A 20,625-nucleotide genomic window follows, 5' to 3' on the forward strand; every position below is an offset into this window, starting at 1 on the left:
GATAGCAACTGGCAAAGACTTTCTAATTGTATCCAAAACAGAGTAACAAAGACACTTGGCTGTTGCATGATATTTTATACTGGGCACTGCATTTTCTCAAGTGCCGAGGAGACTTTGTGATGGGTCTCAAGTCAGATCCATTCTTAAGCCACTCTGTTCTCCAGGAATAGTCTGACTGATTTGTGATATCTGATGTGGTTAACTCACGGCAAGAAAACAGGCACCTTGTCCTAAAAAAATAAAGGAACAATTTTCAAAACTGACTTTTGAGGAAGATGCACAACACTCTAGAACTGGCCTCTGTTTATACTCAGTGCTGCTTACTTCTTCTGCATCTTCGTTAGTCCTCAATGGTACTGCTTTATAGACTTTTATTTGTTTGGAAACATAGCTGCTGATACATATTACCAGCTTCATTTTTCTTTCTATATTTGCAGCTAATTCTTTTACAAACTTTTTTTCAAACTAAAATAAAGTTACTTAGCACAAAGGCAACTTGTGTAACTGATATAATTGCTATTTTTAGTTGTACTATGAAGTATACACTGTCAGTGGTGTTGTCAATATTAAAAACATATATATGATTGTCTCTATTGGAAAGAAATCAGATGCAAACATATTAATAGTATTTTAAGTATCACAGGGCAAAACACCAAAACATGTAAGACTAGTTTAAGGATTCAGACACTGATGCATTGTCTTGCCTTTTTTTTCAGAAATACAACTTAAAAAACCAGTCTTAATAAATGCAAAATAACAAGTGTCCTACCAGAAATTCTTGAAAAGCTATTGTACAGAATAATCAGATTGCCTTTATCTATTTGAAGAAAGTAAAATTTCCCCCATATGAACAGAAGCTTAGGGATTTTTCTTAGTCAGTATTAGATTTTCCAAACAAATTACCCAGAGTACCTATCCCTGCTGAATAACTCTCCAGCTTTTCCATAAATTTGGACCAAAAACCAGAGTTAATAGTCACCATTTACCCAACTCATAGCTCTGGGCAGCAGTACTAAAATGTACTAATTTGAGCTAACTCTGCTACAGTATTTCAAGAAGAAAGGTTATTTTTTTCCCCCTCCTTTGGCAGGTTATTTTAAGGTGTCAATTCAAATTTTTGGCACTGACGTCAAATCTCTCAGCAGAAAAGCTGTTCCTATTCTCTGCAGGGCTGTTAAACCTAGAAGCAATAGACTTCGTTCTCCACTAACTGTAATTTTTCCACTATCCGATTATTATAATTTTCCACCATGCTCTTGACAGCCTCGTTGGCTCTGCCTTACCAGAAGAAAGGGGTCTACTTGTTTGTTTTGTCTTGAGGACATTTTCATCATGAAAGAGAGGAGGTAGCCTTTGATACACACCACTTGTTTTGGAGCAGAAAGGAGAGGAGCGGTAGCCATGGCTGTACTCTGAACACATACATCGCTCACAGCTCTATAGTTCATGGGAATAATAAACCTAATAACAGTAGTAATAATAATAAGGACTATGATGTGTGCAGTGACATTTTACAATGCAGGAAATTTTTTAGACCAACCTTGACTCTAAGCATCTCCACCTGACACTCAGAAAAAACCCCAACCTGTTCCAGGCTCAGTTTATACCCATACTGAGGCTGGTAAGAGTTTGCCTGAGCAATTAGTCTAGGACCTCATTTAGTGGGCAGCTGATCTGGAGGTCCTGCAATAGTGAAAGCCTGTTAGCCCACTTTGAAAATCAGCTGTCATTGGAAACAGCTGTGTGGAGAGGCTAACGGGCAACAGCTCCACAGAGACAGGCTTGCAATGTTAATGGAGGATGGGAGTACTCAGTTTTAACTTGCATTTACAGCGTGGCACCACTGGCTTGAAGTCAATCAGCTCCCTAACTCTTAAGGCCTTGAAGTAACCATGCAAAATTGTAGCGTATTTAGTAAGACTGCTGAGAGAAGTAATGCCATCTAAACCTTTGAACAAGTTCATCCGTTCTTCTTTTCTCACTCTTCTTCCCATTTTAAAAAGATTTATGACAAACAGAGGATGATACTCTTTTGCCTACTGAGGGTTCCTACGTATTGAAGCTGCAACTCAATTATCTGTGAAGCTTTTCAGAAATCTTCAGCGCGGCAGCAAAATTTAGTGTGGATTAGCTTCCAGCTGGGAAAATAATAGATGGAAGTTTTGTTACTTTACATATGAGAGAACAAATACATGGATATTTCTACATAAAATGGTAGTGATTTCTTTTCTCTGTATAAATAATTGCTGATAATGTGATGTAGGGGAAGGAGCTAATGATTTTGCAACTCTGCTCTGTGCTCTACATCACTGTATGCCTAATCTTTTGACCTTGTTCATGTATCCAGCCTTACTCCTTCAACTTTGAACCCCTTCTATTTGCTGAGAACTGGGACTAGAAGAGCAGAGAAGTGACTGCAGTGAGCATTTCAGTTGAAATCCCATTTCTAAGTTGCTGCAATATTTGCAGCACTGTAACATTAGTAAGAAAAACAAAGGCTTGGGGTTAAATTCCATGGCATGTTTCAGTCTTTTTAAATTACTACAGATCAAAACCCTATGTAGCCACTGTGAATTACACTGGAAATGAACAAAACCAGCTATTGCCTTCCTCAGAAGTTTAAAGGGGCCTCTGTAGCAGTTCCACAGTTTTTTGGCTGAGTCTGAGCATGTTTAAAATGACAATTACACACCTAGTCCTTCTGCAGCTCTAGCCCAGCAGCCCTCTTGCACAGAGCCCTTCTGGGAACTTTGTGGTAACCTCAAGGGTGCACTCCTTTCTCAAGAGAAAAAAAGCACCATGCCAGGTCCTCAGTACCACAGAAGTTTCAGCTCCCTGAGCATCAAATTAGCTGTTGCTGTCAACTGGGGTTTTAGGCAGACCAGGATCTGGGCGGGGGCTTGTTAGGTCCAATAGCTTACAGCTGGGTAAGGGTGTGAGCAGGACCCTGCACTGAGCTTCTTTGTTCCTCGAGGAAAAGAAGTCACAGAAGTATGTTTTCTTATTCTACTTGGGGGACATATGATGGATGTGTGCTGCTGAAAGTTCTGTCAGGTAAGGGAATATCATTTTTATGTGACTTCTTTTCCAGTGAGCTTTGGCACTCAATCCTAGTAATATCCTAGTGTACTTTAGGTGTCCTTACTTCTTGTGATGACTGGGTTTTACTCTAAATCCTGTCTATATTATTTACCAGCAAGTCAGTTCTCACTACCATTGCCAGTGAAGAGCATTTCAAGTGATGTTCTGGTTCATTATATGGTCAAACTGGTCATTAAAATCTGGTTGTAGGAATCTTGTTAGTGAAGGTGATGGGGAAGGAGAGAAAAATGGAGCTTGTTTGCAGCTGAGTGGTTTGAGCACAAGGTACTGGTAGTTTGCTTGCTATATAAATTGAGAAATACGAATGCTGAGAAAGATGAAATGACCGTGCTCTGCTTTTTTCTTTTCATGGTTGTACTTCTTAAGCTGTTTTCCCAAACTACTATGCTTTCACCTGAAAGGTTGTGCTCTGGTGTGGGAGGTAACTATATGGAGAAATAAGTCTGAAATGTAGTCTCAGAATATCCCCCTCTGTCAGTATCTAGGGGTTCTTTCAGGAGATGCAGAGAGCTCTACTGCTGGGAAAGAGAGAAGAGAAAATGGTCCGATCTAATTTTTTGTCTAACTGGGGGAAACACTGTGGAAAAATAAAGCACCTGTACAGAGGGGGGTGGGGGGTAAGTAGGGGGTGAAATAATCCACATATTTAGATTCTGAGATAAGGAAATGAATTATATTCCCCAACACCCTAGCTGATACTAACACAGTGGTAGCTGATTACAAGAGGAAGCATTTATGTTAATGAACTTATTTTGTGATTCAATTTTCTTTCAACTTCTACCATCTGTTTTAAAATACATGTTTCTGTTAGGATGCTAATAAGTACACGTGGTTTAATGCTGCATGCTAGTCACCAGTAGCTCTCACTGATTTAAATGCAAATTGTATTTTGCCTGAATCTGTCTGCTAGATCTGGTCCCAGTTTGAATTACAGTTTCAGGGAAATGCTAAAGTGAGGAAAATGTTCACGGAAAGCTATGTTCATGTGTTTCTTCTGCTTTATTTGGAAATAGTCCATTAAAATGTAGCTAAAGTTTGTAATGTTTGGAACTGACCAGGAGACCCATTTATAGCAGGCAACTGTCTGGCATTCTTCATTAGCTGCTGCATGGCATTTTTCATGATTAAAGGTGGCACTGTTTGGGCATTTTTTTCACTTCTAAGTGAAATGTGTCTGGCTGTAACTAAATACAGGTCTTCCAAAATGGTAAGTGAATTTATTGGTGTAGTGGGAAATTTCCTCCCAAGCAAAGAAGAAAGATCAGTGGTTTTAAACAGTTTAATGAAGCTCTTACCAAAGAGCTGATGGTGAATGCTTTGCAGTCAGGATTTGCATGAAACTTTTAATTCCTAGAATCTCTGAGGGCTGTGGCACAAAACTAGTCTGAGAGGGGAAGTTTTCAGCGGCCCACACCCCTTCCCTCAAACCTGAGTATTTAACGTAGACTTTTCTGCTCCTCAATAAAAGAAGTTGTGGATGTGTGTGTGTAAAGCATTTATTTATGTGGCTGTTCAAACCAATGACATGGAACAGGCAGAGAAAAGGAGCAAATGTGAGGCCCTGAGCTCAGCCACAAAATTAAGACTTTTTTTTTTTTTTGGTAACCATTTGGATCACTATCATTTTCCTTCCAGAGCCCACGAGAAGAAAAAACACAGCCAAATGTTGAATTTGGCTGGCTCGTGGGGATCTGTGTGACTCACCTCTGCTAAAATTAGCTAAGCCTAATTTGTAACTTTTTGCTCAGTAAACACACAAAAAAACCCCTAAGAGACCAATCAGGCACCAAGGGATGGTGTTGACTTTCTTTTCTCAACCACAAACTTGAAAACTAATACCACTTACTGGTATTGCTGATAAAGTCACAAGATGACCTGCAGATAAGTGAGCTGTAGTATTTTATTTTTTTTTCCTGGTCTTGCCTTAGCCTCACTGCTGCTGAGCAATACGCGAGAACATTTAAACTCTAAATAGAAGGTAGTACTGCAGGTTGGAGTCCCACTAGATAATACCTTTTTGTTTTAGAGCAGATGCTGCCCAGTGTAAACATGAGAGTTAATGTTAACCTTGCAATTTAAACTTTGTCTTAGTGCCAGAGATGATATAACCATGAATAGTTTAACCAAATTTAACAAACTTCAAAATATTTGTATTTTTAATGTTAAGATCTTTAATGTAGTTGTTTTCATGTGCAACCTTTCTTTCTTTGAAGGTGGCTGCTCAGATGACAGTTTTTTCATCTGAAGTGACAGCTGCACCAGGAGAGTTATAACAGTTTTTGCACTACTGAAAAATAGATAAATCTTCCCAAAATGGGGATTCATTTTCCTGAAAGAGTGACCCTTAACTCAATTTTAAATTGTTTGATTTCATAGATGGACATTAATACTAAGCAGATGAAGAATCCCTCTGGATTTGCATTTTTATATCTTTTAGTACCAAAAAAAATCATCATGACTAAGTTAATTTTTAGTGTAGTAATAGGACTTAATCAGAAATGACTGTCTTTCATTCTGAATGTTATAAACCATATATGAGTTTTACATCTTAAAAAAATAAAACTTATTTGCCAAGAGGATTAGACGGGAACTTCTAATCCTCATTCCATTTCATCTGTTTTATTAATAAACTATAAATACTCATTCTAATTATGTCACGCTTGCCATGGGCCTGATCCCGAGAGATGCTGAGTGTCTGGGCCCTCGTGGATCGCCATCCACGTCCTGCTCCAGTGTCGCTCCTCCTTTTTCAGCAGCCTGATTTGGCCAGAGCTGTTTTGTCTTCTCTTCTCTTCTCCTGGCTTTGGTTACGTGTAATGTGTTATATGTAATACCAGAACATTGCAGCTCTTTAGATGTCCGTGCTTCAAAAGGATGTTCGTTGTAGCTACAGCGAATTTCACAGGCCATCAAGCCTGCAGAGGAGTGCCTGTACTTAAATTCCTATGTTGTGTATTCTACCCGGCCTTACCTGCATGCAGGTCATTCCATGGCTCAGCAGACTTTATATTACATGAAGTAAGATAAAAATTGCAGGCGTTCGTGCCTTGCCGTGGTTTATGCCAGCAGTAAGGGGTGGGGAGGAGGGAATGCTCAGAGGCACAAGAGAATAGTGTGGCATTTTAACACCGGTATTAAGGGAGATCTGCAGTGTAACTAAGATAAAATTTGTCTACTTGAGGTATCATCATACACACACCCCCCCCATTTGATAATGTTGGTGAATGTTATAAGAATTCTGCTTTTGCATTGTGCATAGTCAGGGCTTTGCAAATCGTGACTAATAATGGTGCTGTGTGGTGAGAGAGACCTGAAATGGATACAGGTCGGAAAATAGAGGAAGGCGACAATACAATGGGGGGCACCTAATGGGATGGTGATAGCTTAAAATTGCTGCTGCTGCCTATGCAGTACATTCATGCAGTCAACAGGAGCACAGAAATAAGCTGAACAGCATATTTCAGGTAACTCCATCCAAGCAGTTTTCCTTCTCCTGCTTTTTACAGTCCTACAGTGCAGCACTGTGCCAATAAGTGAGATTGATAGCAGGTCTCCTGGAACAAAGGTGCCTCAGAAATTATCCAGGACAGCTTGCCAGTTTTCCTGGGGCATGCCAGGAGCAGGGTATGAAGCAGATGTGACCGCTTTGGTAGCAGCGGAACCCTGTGGGCTTCTGACTGTACAAAAACAGGGGCACATCCAGTCATAAAGAGGGAAAGTGTGAGGAAGTCAGGGAAGAAGAGGATGGCCAGGAGCTGTTTGCACTGAAGAACAGTTCACCCTATACACCATTATCACCAGTCTGCTCTCAAGTTGTCCCTAAGAAAGTGGGAGATGGCCAGCATTGTATGAGAAGTTCTGGGCCACCTGCCCTTTCTTGGGAACAAATTGGAGATAGTCATAGGCTTGGTAAGTCTGAAGTGGTGCCCTTGTAGACGAAAGTAGGTCGAGTGAGATGGGACAGGGATCTTCTGTGTGTCTCTGCTGCTATATTTGACAGGTGGTTCTGCTCAGACAACTCATAAAGACAAATAGAGGTGGTCTTGGGAAGGTGGGAGGAAAACTAAATGGATGAAAAACACCCAGTGAGTCCTGTGTTCATCAAACCATGCAATTTTTTACTTATAACAACCACCTGAAAGAAAACATTGAAACTCAGAGTAACCACAGTAATCATGCACTTACTGTAATATTACCAAACTCTTGAGACAGACCCCTCAAATAGCACTAAAATAATATACAGCATGCTTTGTAGGTCTTGTTAAAAATTTATTATTTGTCTTCTGATTTTTGAGATGCCAGAGTTCCCCTGAGCCATACTTACAAGTTTTTCTTTGTAACAAGCATCAGTAGGAAAACATTGCTTAATTGGTTAGACTTTATTTTTCAGTCCAGCAGCTAGAGCTCAAAGTAAACCCCATGACAAAAAGTTTCAACAAATTGATGAAAGCTGATGGTGCTGGGGTTTGAATCAGTGTTGAATGCATTAGAAAATGCAAAGGTTGGCTCTTTCTTTTAATAAAGGAGGAGGCAAGACTACTGCCTGCAAACTTCAGTGAGTAAACAGCTATGTAACTCAGAGAATGGTGTCAGGAAAAACACAGGAGTAATATTGGCCACAAGTAAATCTTGGTTGCAAAATGTGAAAAAGTCCTAACTCAGAAGAGAAAAGCCATGGGACAAGCCCTTGTCATAGTAATGGGAACAGCAGTGGTCATATTCTAAGAGGAAGGTAACTTGGCTCAGGGATGGAATGGAGTTGGGAGCTCTGCTCCCTCCACAAACATCTGAAGAGGGCTCCTGGTCTTTCTAGAAGAGAAACCTCTAGTGTGGCAACTCCACAGTGGTGTTTATTTGAAAACAGCAAAGTGCCTCTAAAGCAAGATAAAATGTTTTCATTTTAAGTATCTCATTTTAACTCCACAGTAAGAGACTGAAACTTCCTTTGAGATGTAAACCAATAATGATCTATACAGTACTTAACTGTGTAACCAATAAAAGACCTAATTATGTATGTTAGATTGAGTCTTTTGTTAACGTCTCCCAGATCATGCTGTGATGCTGGCCAGGCATGATTTCAGGAGATGGAAAAAGGACCAAAGAAAAGCAATTTGAACTTGTTTAATTCTAGCTTACAGATTTGTTATTGGTCTGTGTTTAAAACATTAAACACTTGACAGTCTTTTTTTTTAATTATTATTATTTTGTGTTCATCTCAAACAAATTTTCTTTGATGCGACTTATAAGAGAAGAAACAGGACTTGAACCGTGCCCTTTAAATGAAGACTTGTGCAATAGTTTCCTACAAATTATAGTGTAGTAAAATGCAATTAATATTTCAATGTGACTCAAAAGTGACCTTTCCCAGTCTCCAACAGCAAGCTTGCCCTCACAAATCTACTGCTCTGAAAAACTGATGTGTGTGCTGGGCATACTAAAATGAAAGATACGAGCTGATTTATCCCACACCCCCGGCTCTCACTGAACTATCACAAATTATTACAAAAGATGGTGCAGATCCTCAGACCTTTAGGGTTGAGATGCACTGCTTGCTGACACGTCAGCCTACCTCAAGGACAGCCTCACACCTTTCTGCCTCGCATCCTTTACTGGAAACTAGCTTCTTCCACGCAGACACCACCACCACCACATTACCAGTGCCTCACCCCCAGAGCAGTTAGGTAGGGATGCGGCTCATAACTTTTTGGATCCATTAGGAGGAGCACACACATGTTACTTTACATGCTGTCTTGATTTTGTGAGTAACTTGTGAGACTTACTTTAATTCAAGCCAGGATAAGGTTAAAGCAAACAAAAATATTTTCCTTATGGAATTCAAGCAGTGCTTACTTAGGGTTTGGAAGATGAAGGACAGAAAGGAAAGGAAACTGCATGCAGTCAAGATGCTACAGGATGGAATCTTTAAAGGCTTCTCTTCCCACATCACATTGAGAAGCAAATTCACCTGACATGCATTTCTGGGTCTCCCACTGTATTGAACATCCTCTGTCCTGGGGGAGCAGCCACAGGAGGTATGCTCAGATGGGGGCCAGGAGGAGGCCTAATAGTTTCCCATCCCTTTGGTTCATGACTTGATGGGAGAGAGGGGTACAAGTGCTTCCTTCAATCTCAAGTCTTTCTGCTCTCCCAAATGCTATATTTCCCGGCTTAGTTACCTTCTGGAAATGCTGGTGACACTGGGCATGGCCAGAGTTTACCATCTCCTATCCAGGCAACTCATTAATTTTGTTTGGCTTGCCCCGTATTCTTCCTAGTTTCATGGCCTCATTCAAGTCAGATGGGATCTCTGGAGGTCTCTAGTGCAACCCTTGCTACAGCAAGACCAACATCTAAATCAGATCAGGCACTGGGGATCTTGTCCAGGGAAGTTTTGAGCAACTACAAGGACAGAGATTCGACATCCTCTCCAGGCATCCTTTTGCACTGCTCAACCACCTTCACTGGCAGGGGGGTGGGGATGGAATTAGTCAGAATTTCCCTTGCTTCTACCTATGACCATTGCTTCTTGTACTCTCACCATGCGCTTCTGAGAAGGGTCTGTCTGTCTTCTGTCCAGCCCTCCCCACCCTAGCAGCTGTGGCAGCCAGCCATCAGATCCCCCTTCAGCTGGCACTTTTGAAGGCTGAGGGTGCTCAGGTCCCTCTGGGACTCCTCATGCATCGCGTGCTTCAGCTCTCGACCATCATGGTAGCTCTCCACTGAGCTCCCTCTCTCCGTGCTGGGGGAAAAAACGCAGCCAGGCACTGCTCCAGGTGTGGCTTTGAGTGATGGGTAGCGGGGGGGAAAAATACTTCTCTTGACCTGTTGGCTAATTCTCACATGTAGCTCACCTTCATCACCACAAGGAAGGACCTGCCTGCCCACCTGTGCTCTTCTGCAGAGCTGGTCCCCAGCAAACCCCGTGCTGCGGGCACAGCCAGCATGCTGCACCTTCCCAGCAGAAGGCAGAGTTTGCCTTCCAGTTTACCACGTAATCATTTTTCCCACATGCTGAACCCCATTCTGCATGAACCACAGTTTTCCTCAGTCACGTACTACATCACTGTGTAGATAAGATTAGTGCCTACCTCTTGCTCAGAACAACACTTGACAGTAAAGTATTCCAGAGCAAAACGGGGTGATTTGGGACGACTGAGCTCCTCTATCCTCTTGCTGGCATGCTATGTGTAAATAATATGCATTTGACATAGTATTCTTGTATACAGTGGTTTGATAACGTTCCCTCAGTAGATCAAAAAGCTGTGACTTAATCCTTTTCTTAATGTAGCGAACATTTGACAAGTTATTGCTGAAGCTGAGTACTATTTATAGGGTTTTTTTACTATTTCGTTCTGAATGCGTGGTGACTCATGACAAAACGACTGTACAATCACCAAATATTTTTAAATACTCTCCGGTAGGTCTCTCCTAATGCTTTGCTTTGATTATTTTTTTTGTGAAGTAAGGAGAAGGGAAAGTTTAAAACAGTTGTTCCTTTCCCTTTTGGGGGAAAAAGCGCACCAACGAGCATATTTCAAATCCAATGCCTCTTTCAAAAAATATTGTATAATAGAATTTCAACATTGAAATATCAGCTCACTGAAGTCAATGGGATTTTTGCCAGCAATTTTGTTGCTGAGTTTCCTTTACACCCTTTTTCCACTGAGGGAAGAAGGTTGAATCAATCAGAAATGCAAGTGCATTGCCTGTGGGGAATTCGGTTTGTTATAATTCAGTGAAATTCTTCCCTGAGCCAGAACAAGTCTCTGTCTGTCTTGTCTCCTGTTTTGAACCCTATTTTTAGCCTATTTTAATTGCATAATAGATTGAAGTTGTGCAGGTGTGATACCAGACGAATGCCTCCAGAGTGGCAATATTACTTAAGAGGATAAGATGCTTCAACCAGTAAATGTGGTTGTGGCCACTGGGATGCAACAGTCAGGCTGGGAGAACCTTTTCCAAGTTCCCTAAGAAGTTAGTGGGGGGTGGGAAGTAGATAAATACCACAGTGTTACCCCCCTTCCTTGCTGCTTGCATCCCACAAGTCAACTCCTCCACGCTACAACAGCAGCTAGTCCTCTTCCACTGCTGGAGCCTGGGAATGGTGGAGTCAGAACGTGGAAAGGAAAAGAAGTCGGGGTAGGTTTTACCCCTCAGGGCACAACAGCTTGGATAGGCCTCTGGTAATCCATTTATGGCAGACTAAATGTGCAGGAGGAGGCAAGTTATTAAGAGTACAGAGCTAGGACTCACCAAGATTACTTGCATGAGAAGGCTGAATTTGCAGCACCTGTGCTAAAACCTATTGATAAAATCTTTTTGGCTTGCGTTAAGTATTCCTGATGAAATTTGAGGGGAAAGAGAAATGGGAGATGGTGGCAATGCTGTAGGGCTGCCCCTTGGGAGCTGCTTCCTTCTACTTGCCCGGCTCAAGCCAGCACGCTGAGCCCAAGGGTGCCCCACGGCTCCCACACGTGCCTTGTTTTTCACATCACAGGCTACTGCAGAATTACAGTTCATCTGTCTGGGTCAATTAAGTCTGATAATTAAAATGGCTTTTTTTTTTTTTTTTCCCTCTCTCAGATTAATCTCGTAGTCATAGTGTTAGAATTATGACTTTTTTTGTTCATCTTTTTAAAACTCATTTTCTGTGCCTGTGTGTTGAGACCCTGGTTCAAAATAGCAAAACAAAAAAATAGCCGAACTGTTCCTGCCGGAGAGAGGCCAGGGGAGTTACTCAAAATGTAGCAAGAACTGATAGGATCTGGCTGCCTCAGTGCCCTGAAAGGCAGTCTTAATTTCTTTTAAAACGGGAAGTTAACCAAATCCCTACCTTTTGGATATGCTGAAATGTATTGTATGGCTGGAAGGGGGGGTTTTGCACATTTATAGCCCTTTGTTGCCCCTGGGGTTCCCACTAAGGCAGCTGATCCTGCAGAGTTGCCCTTGGCTACCTTGGGGACCCCCAGGTCCTGCTCAGGAGCGCAGTACCCTTCTCCGTGCCCAGGGTTTCACCTGCATAGTGATAGTGTAGGATATTGCTGGTGCCGCCCTGTCCCTTGGCTTTCTCCATTAAACTTGTCTTCAGCAGCAGCAGAAAAAAAAAGAAAATCCTTCAAGCCAAGCCCTGCTTCTTTCCCCTCTGCCTCTTCTCCAGACTACCTGGACATTTACGAAGATGAAAATATAAGCATATGTCTGAGGTTTATTAGGTGTGCACACCTTTCAAAACCAGTTGTTATTTTAAACATTTGATGGTGAAGACCTTAGTGCTGAGTTTTGGCTTGGAGATGTCACACCGAATGCAGGGTCTGGTCCATCACAGCTGAACAAAGCCAAGGCAGGCTCAGGACTGATCTTTTCATCCTTCTGTGATACTCATTCACTTGTAAAAAACGATGAATTAGTTGCGGTACAGAGGCTTTGTTCAGTGAAAATTTATTCTGAAAAGTTGTTATCGCAGTAAGTGTCTTTGATTATGATAGCATGAATAAGTGCTTTGGGGAAAAAAAAAGAAGGAATATTAAATAAGAAGCTCGTATTCACATGAGAATCTTTCTTGAAAGCTTCTACAATTCTTCACTTATTATCAGGTATTGCAAAGTTGGAGATAAAAGTAACCAACATTAAAAAAATTAGACTATCTTCCATTTCATAAAGTTGTAAGTTAATTTAATAATCAGAGCCTTCATTGTCTGCGTAATTTAAATTACCATTAGTTGTCTTGTCATCATAGGCTGATATGAATAATGACTGTTACATATTGCTCAGTCTGGTACCTTGCACGTAAAGGATTCATCATGATTCCACGTTTCATCTTTCACGTAACTGCTGCTATTAGTGCTGTTACTGAGCTCAGCTGCCTTCAAAGCCTAACTTGAGCTGCTGACTTTATTCCTCTGATCTCCACCAGGATTTAGTCCGATAAGGGAAGCGTAGTCATACCAGAAATTCAGTTTAATGAGAACAGTGTTTTAAAGCACTGATGGTTGAAAATCAGAAGCTGGCTTTTTTGTTGTCAGGCTTGCGCTCGCGTTCTTCTCAGCCAAGGTGCAAAGTGCCTTTCCAGCGCGTGTCAGCATGTGCTGTGAAAATTCTAGTACCAAAAAAAAAACCCAACCAGGAGTAGAAATTTCTCGAAGAATCGAACACAGAAATCAAAAGCACTTTTTTTCCCCCACATGTTGCAATTTAATATCTCAAGATTTCAAGATCTGACTCAGATAGGATTTGATTAAGAGCTAGCTTTAATGTTTCTATGGGATGTTTAAGAAACCAGTGTCTTGATGTTACTCTCCAAAATTTTGGTGTGTATCTACTGGAAAATGAAATTCTTGGTGCTTTAAAAAAAAAAAAGTGTTTCACCAATAACATTAACATTCTGTGAATTATATAGTTGTAGATTTATCTCTTGATCCCTTATTAAATTGGTGCTTGGCCAAATATTCATATTTAGCTTTCATAATCTTTCCTCAAATATTTGTCCCTCCAGAACCACAGTCTCTTTGATGCTTTTCACTGAGCTCCATGTGAATGTCTTTGTTTTGGATTATTTTTCCCCAGAGGTGATAATTTTCATATTTTCAAGCCAAAAAAATCGTGTTACTTTTTGGAACTGTACATTTTTCTCATCAATAACTGGAACGTTTCCAGGTCGAGGATGCTTTGTAACTCTAATAATGTATTTTCTCATATAGGTCAGGACTTAAGACACATGTGTTGGTAAATACATGCACCAAATATATTTTCTGGTTTGGGTTGGTGTTTGCTTTAAATGTTACTTGTTTACAGCCCTTTGGGTTCTTCACTCCTAACTTAGCAGAACAATTACAGAGGCTGATCTACCTTGAGGGCTGGTAAGGGCTTTGCAAGCCCTCTGTTATCTCCTTCAGCAGGAGATCTGGGATTATCCTCAGCACCCTGCCTTTCCTGCAGTGAGATGTCTGGAACATCTCTCTTCCCTTCTTTGAACTTTATGCATCAGGGGCTGTGTCTAACCAGGTCCAGGTAGCCCAAACTAACGCCTCTGGGCGTCGGGGAGCATCAGACAACTCCAAAGCGACTGGAAGCTAAAAGTGAATGAAAATGTGGAGGCAAACAAATGAATGTCTTAATGTGTATTGACTTGTTAATTCATACAGTAAAAATAAAAATCCAACTCTAATTGGACATCATGCAGGAATGTACGTGAAATAGTCTGGAGACAGAGAGTGCTGCTGCTCTTGCCCAGGTTGAGCAAGAGACCAGCAGAGGGGTTTAGCAGGATCCCAGCAGGTGGGGTCAGCTCAGGCAGGTGAAACTCTGCAGGATGGAAGGGAAACCTGCAGGGAAGGAAAGGAAATCACCACTAAGCTTTCCTTCTTCCATAAACAAGAAACATCTTGCCCTACTGTCATAACCCTGTGTCTGCTTTTGAAAAACCTCGATTGAATATCACTTAGTCACGGATGATACAGGAACAAAGTTTACAATTCCAAAACTAAATAGCCATTTCTTTGTATTACAAATTCTGTCAGTATTGATGGTCCTCCATAAAAATACTTCTGCACAGAAGGGTTTCCCAATGTGCTGCCCGATCTTTTTGCTGAGCAGCTAACATGGACACTGTGGAAATCTGGGTGCGTCCTGGGTTAGGGAATGCAGCCTGGGAGCGTCAGCAATGAACTGGGCTTGGGCAGTCCCCATCTTTCTGCATCCCTACCTCGAAATCTTGTTTCAAAAAGCTGCTTTTTGCTTTGGGGATTTTTACCTGATATACTTTTGCCACCTGAAGACCAACTTAACTATAAAATTTCATATACTTCATGTGTACTTCACTTCTAACTTCCTCTTCAATGTCCTGGTTCATTTTCAGCAGAGATTTTGGCTGCCATGGCCTGGGTTTGTTTTATACATCCTCTGCTCCCTGTATCTCCCAGAACTGACCAGATAATGAACACTGAAAGTTTGTCAGGTGCTTAGTGAATTACGTTTGCACACTTGAAATGATTCTACAAAGCTACTGTACTACCACAGTACCTGTTTATTAGCTATATTAATGCAAAATATATGCAATGATCATGTGGGACCATTTTTCCATTGACTAAGCACCTACTTGCCAAAGAATTAGAGATGTGGTATACGCATCAAACTCTCCCTTTGTAAAACAACATCTGTAAAAGATTACTCATCGTGAAAAGAACTGAGATTATATTCAATACTTAGCAGAAGTCTGTAACGTAAGCTTCCAACAGCACTCTGTGGCAGGCTCTGTTAAGGATATGAGAAAACATAACCAGTGACAGCCACAGCCGAGCTGGCAGGAGCCTGTGTGCTAGTGATGCTGAATCTATACTCGAAGTGATATTCTGGCACCTTATCTCAAAAAACACCCCTAAAGAGGGACAGTCTATTTGGAAATAGTCTGGAAACACACGAGGAGAATATTTTGATACCTAACAGTGTAACTGAGAGCAGTCAGCACTGCTTTAAGTAAAATAAGAATAGATATGCTTGAGGTATTTGGTAGATTTTGGATTTCTTTTTAAAGAAAAAACAGCGTGAGCTGGCAAGGAAAAAGCAGCAAATAGTCTTCATTAAACACAGTAGCAGACTGAAGCCTATTGTGGAAGAATAATCGATGACATAGAACAATATTTGAGGGGGGAAAAATGCCAAGCGAAGTCCACAAAATGATGAAGCAGCAATGAAGCAAGGGGAATCTAAAGAGAGCTGATGAGAAAGGCAGTACAGTTTGAGATACAGCTTGCTGAGCTGTTTTGGAAGGCAGGCCAAAAAGAGCAAACATTCAAGACAGTGAAAAAATTGATCATGAGCTGTAATGCATCTGAGTCTTACATACACTGACTAGGATTGTTTGGGTAGGATAATCTCATTTATAGTCAAACATCTGCTTATCCTAGCATTATGAATCACAATATTCCATCAACTTTTTTGAAAGTTACGAAACAGCTACCCATATAATGCAATTTAAAATGTCTAGTGTTATTTAGATCTTTATCCCTACTTTTCTCATCTCCTCCACAACAGTATGCATGCAACAGTAATTAAATTTGTGGGGTTTTTTTAAGGACCCGTTAAACTGCCAAGACTATGAGTGAATTTAAAGTGGAATTTAAAAAATGATTCCCAAAAATCCTCCATCAGCTTTTTCATAAACTTTCAAACAGGACACTGACATGAAGCTTCCTTGAATTATCTTGGTTGTTCTCTTCAGGCTGCTAGTACGTTCTTCCTTGGTGAGAATGCCTCTCCTATCTCTGCTGGCTCCTGTTTGACAAACAGTGCACTAGGATGGGAGCACATAAAATGGGAATCTCTCTGCTCTTTCTTGGTGAGGGGCTGGGGGGAGGCTTTTAAATTAATCCTGGCTCGCTTGTAATAATGAGGCTGTTAAAACCCTGGGGGGTGTCTGATCTGGTTGCCCTCTGCACTGAAGGCTATTACTATCCAGATTTTTCTGACATCTTAGAAGTTCACTTCTTCCTGTATTCACTTCTTCCTGAAGCAGAAAAGCTGCAGAACTAGTATGGGGCAAGGAAGAGATGTGGAAGGCTTAGTACCAAAATAAGAACCCTCAAAATATGCAAAATTATTTTTTACAGTTTTCTTCCCATAATATAGTATTCTTCTTATCCCAGTGGATTGCTGAAAATTTAACGAAGAATAGCTTAGAAAAAATCAAGTCATACCTATACAGGAGAAGAGTTTCTTTCCATTATGAAATACTGGTATATCATGTAATTCAAATGGATTTAACAAGCACAAATCCAGTATGAAATGGAAAAACTGGCTTTTTTGGCAAATAATGCTCGGGGGGGAGAGCAAAAGTTTGGCAGACGCTCTCCTACAGCAGGATTGTTGTGCCAGCCTTTCGCCAGCCCTTACAGCAGCTATGCCTGCTTGCTTTTATCAGAGTTTGAAGTACGGGGGAGGAAAAAAGGAAGCTGAGCTTCCAAAAGACCGCAGCATTAATCCATTAGCTTGATTTGTACAGCAGCATTTGAGAGTTCACTAAATGCCTGCCCCAACTGGTGCAGTATGCACTATTCATCCCTAGCACTAGAAGAGCCTAAATACGCTTCGGCAGAATCGTCTACTAAAAGGACAGGATCTGATGCTCTTAAAGAATTCCTGTTCTACTTTAGGATGAAAATATTTCACATTGTTAGATTTTTAAATACACGTCTTTGTCCAGATGCCCCCTGAATGACTTTCTCTGACAGATGGACATACCATCCTTCTATGAATACTTGCATCTGCGTTTGCCCCTGAGCTCTCCAGTGAGAGCATGAAGCTCCAGCTCCTCTCGGAAACTCAAGAGCTGTGGTTCACCTGCAGCTCAGTGCAGGGGCCCAGAAATTGGAGGCCGTGTCCCTCCTCTGGGTCAGATAAACCCCAATAAGGGGAGTGAGCTCTGTTAACACACTGCTCTCACCAGTTCAGCTGCAGAACAGGACCAGTTCATGAGCTCTGTCGTGCTGGTTCACCAGAGCTAGAGTTGAGCTCCAGATGCCTCACAGCTCTTCTATAGTGTTATTCATACAGTTATTCAGTAGTTACTGAAATACTAGACAAACTCCAGGTGAGGTTGTAAAAGAGAAGCAGGAAGATACAGCTGACAGCTACTAATAGCAGCAAGCTGTCACCGTATGTAGAGCTGGTAGGTAGCTCTGAAAATTTCCTGAGCTCAGAGCAAGAGGAGATACCAAGAGTTTAGGAAATACCCTTTGTATACGGGAGAAATTGAGTATTATTGCAATAAAGTGCTGTGTCTGTTTATAGCTAGGAAACCCTGATCCAATTTATGTTGTAAGTTTCGGCACCTTGTGGACTTTGATGCCTTTCTGGAGGATGTGCTTTCATCAGCTGTTACAGGGCCTGCTCCAGGGGCATGTAATGAAATTCAGCGATGTGGTTGGACTGCTGGACAAACTGGGTGATGTGACTGTTTCCTCTGGTCTAAATCTACCACTTTCATAGCTTAAATCCTTGACTAGGATGAATGGATAAAATAAATACGGTTTCACAGTAGCTGAAAACTGTATGCTTTTTTTTAAGGAAAAATATGTAAGGAAAGTTTCTTCAAAATATATGCCTTGGTGTTAAAGAGAGTTCAGGTAGCTTCCGCTCATGAACATTGCTTTAGATAGTGGAGGTGGAATTTTGGGGACTGGGGGCTTCCCTTTTTTACAATTTTGTCTAGTTTTTTTTTTTTAAAAAAAAAACAAACCAAAACCACAAAACCTTTAATCAGTGTTTCTACAATCATAGTTTTCACCATAAGACTTCATGTGTGAAAGCTGCTCACTACCCCTCCTTAGAAAGGTAGTGCTAAAAATGAGCTGTCATCCATTTTCTGACAATCTTCTATTCCCTGTATAAAAATAATGCATTAAAAACCAAACATCTCCTTGGATTCCAAGAAGAATTTGAGCTTTAGCCGCAGTTATCTACAAGAGAGAAATGAAATGGTTGTGTGGTCCTCAAGATATGTGTCATCCTGTAGGCATCTTGAGCTGATTTTGTTATTTATTTTTACAGGCACCCAAGCCCTCCTTTGCTATTTAAGTTTCAGAACCTGAACAACTCCTCCTCAGCCAGAACCACTTGATTCCTGAAAGACTGTGACAGCTTCCTACCCTGCGCCCGGACAGACCTTCCCCATAGACATCAGTCTGCCTAATTTTTCTGACCTGTTTAACTATGCTAAAGGTGCGTATGTTAAAGTACGTAGCTACAAACAACACAATGATCCTTCTCACTTTAAAAAAAAAAAAAAAAAAAAATCGAGCCCAGACAGACCTTCCCCATAGACATTAGTCTGCCTAATTTTTCAGACCTGTTTAATTATGCTAAAGGTGCGTATGTTAAAGTACGCAGCTCCAAACAACACAATGATCCTTCTCACTAAAAAAAAAAAAAAAAAAAAAAGGTAGTGGGGGGGCAGTGGGAGAGGGTCAAATTGTCTCTTCCCTCATCAGTCTGAATCCAACCTCCTGCTCTGTCTTCTCTAGGAGTGTGTTGCAAATACTAAGTTCTGCATCTGAAAAGGTACTGGGAAATTGGAAGAACCGTTCTTCCCCTCCCTTGCTGTCAGACCTGTAGATCAGAGCAAGGGAGGCATCAGGATGTGGGACAGAAGGGGGGGCAGTGGGAGAGGGTCAAATTGTCTCTTCCCTCATCAGTCTGAATCCAACCTCCTGCTCTGTCTTCTCTAGGAGTGTGTTGCAAACACTAAGTTATGCCTGTGAAAAAGTACTGGGAAATGGGAAGAACCGTTCTTCCCCTCCCTTGCTGTCAGACCTGTAGATCAGAGCAAGGGAGGCATCAGGATGTGGGACAGAAAGGCCCTGTTGCTGCAGGGACCGGTCGAGGCACTCGGCACAGTCAGAGAAGTTCCACATTCTGCCTCAGGAGCGTTTGCCCACCTCAGGACAGCCCAGGATCCAGGAGTTAGGTCCTCTCCTCAAACCGGGGAGACAGAAATCAGTTTGGGAAGAAAGGAATACAGAGCTGGGATGGAAGCCCACATTCAGGGAAAAGTAGGAGCCTCCAGGGCCATTCTTTTTACAATGGTAATTTTTTTTCTTCTTCATTACAGTAACAACGTCAGTATCGCAGCGCAGAGGTGGGCTCCTAAATCATAAAGGGGTAAGATTTAAGATGCCTCTTTCGTATTTCCTGCTAATTTGATAAGCTTCCTTTGCTTCAGAGAGCTATTTTATCACTTGAAATGTTTTGACTTCTCCTAAAAAACCCGTGTAACTCAGTGAATACCATTCTTGACGTTCTAGTCTTTTGCTCTTTGCTTACACATAGAGACATTTCCAGCTTTGAGTCAAATGATCTTTGTCAATATTTGGTTTTCATACACTAGTGAATACTTCCCTCTGCAGGAAACTGTAAGTCAATAGCAGCCATAGCCTCTGGCACTGCAGAGAAAATGTTTGAGGCCTGAAGTGGTAACTTATATAGTTAAATTTACTGAAATGGGTACTTGTTTCTTGGCAAGCTGCCCTACTGCTATGGTCATGTTTTACGTTTTCCATCAAGGTATTTCCATTGACTTTCAATGGAAATTTTTTTTATTTATTTTTTTGTCCAGTGGATTTTGACAGCACAGAATGGCAGATGCCATTATCCATGCAGAGTATTCTTAACACTGGTTCTTCCAAATATTGCTCTCCTTGGGACTGTCAGAGGAGTCGTCTTTCTCGTCAGTCGTACTCTGCCATGGCTTTTCTAAAGGAACTTATGATTCTATGATTCCTACTTAAACTGAACTGTAGCAAACAGACCAGCCTCCGGGAGCTACAATCTGCCTTTGTAGATGCTTCTGGTTCCTGCATTGCTTATTTTCAATTTCTTATTGTGTCAATTATTTTCTGACAGTCATAAAGTCCTGTACCTCAATGCCTTCCCCTCCCCATCTAAAAATGGCAGTATTATGCCTTCTTTCTGAAGCACCACAGGTTTTAAATGCAGAGCATGACCACTACTGTTTGATCTACAAACCAGTAC

The sequence above is a fragment of the Calidris pugnax genome, unplaced genomic scaffold (genome assembly GCF_001431845.1).
Source record: "Calidris pugnax isolate Ruff unplaced genomic scaffold, ASM143184v1 scaffold15, whole genome shotgun sequence".
NCBI classification, from domain to species: domain Eukaryota; kingdom Metazoa; phylum Chordata; class Aves; order Charadriiformes; family Scolopacidae; genus Calidris; species Calidris pugnax.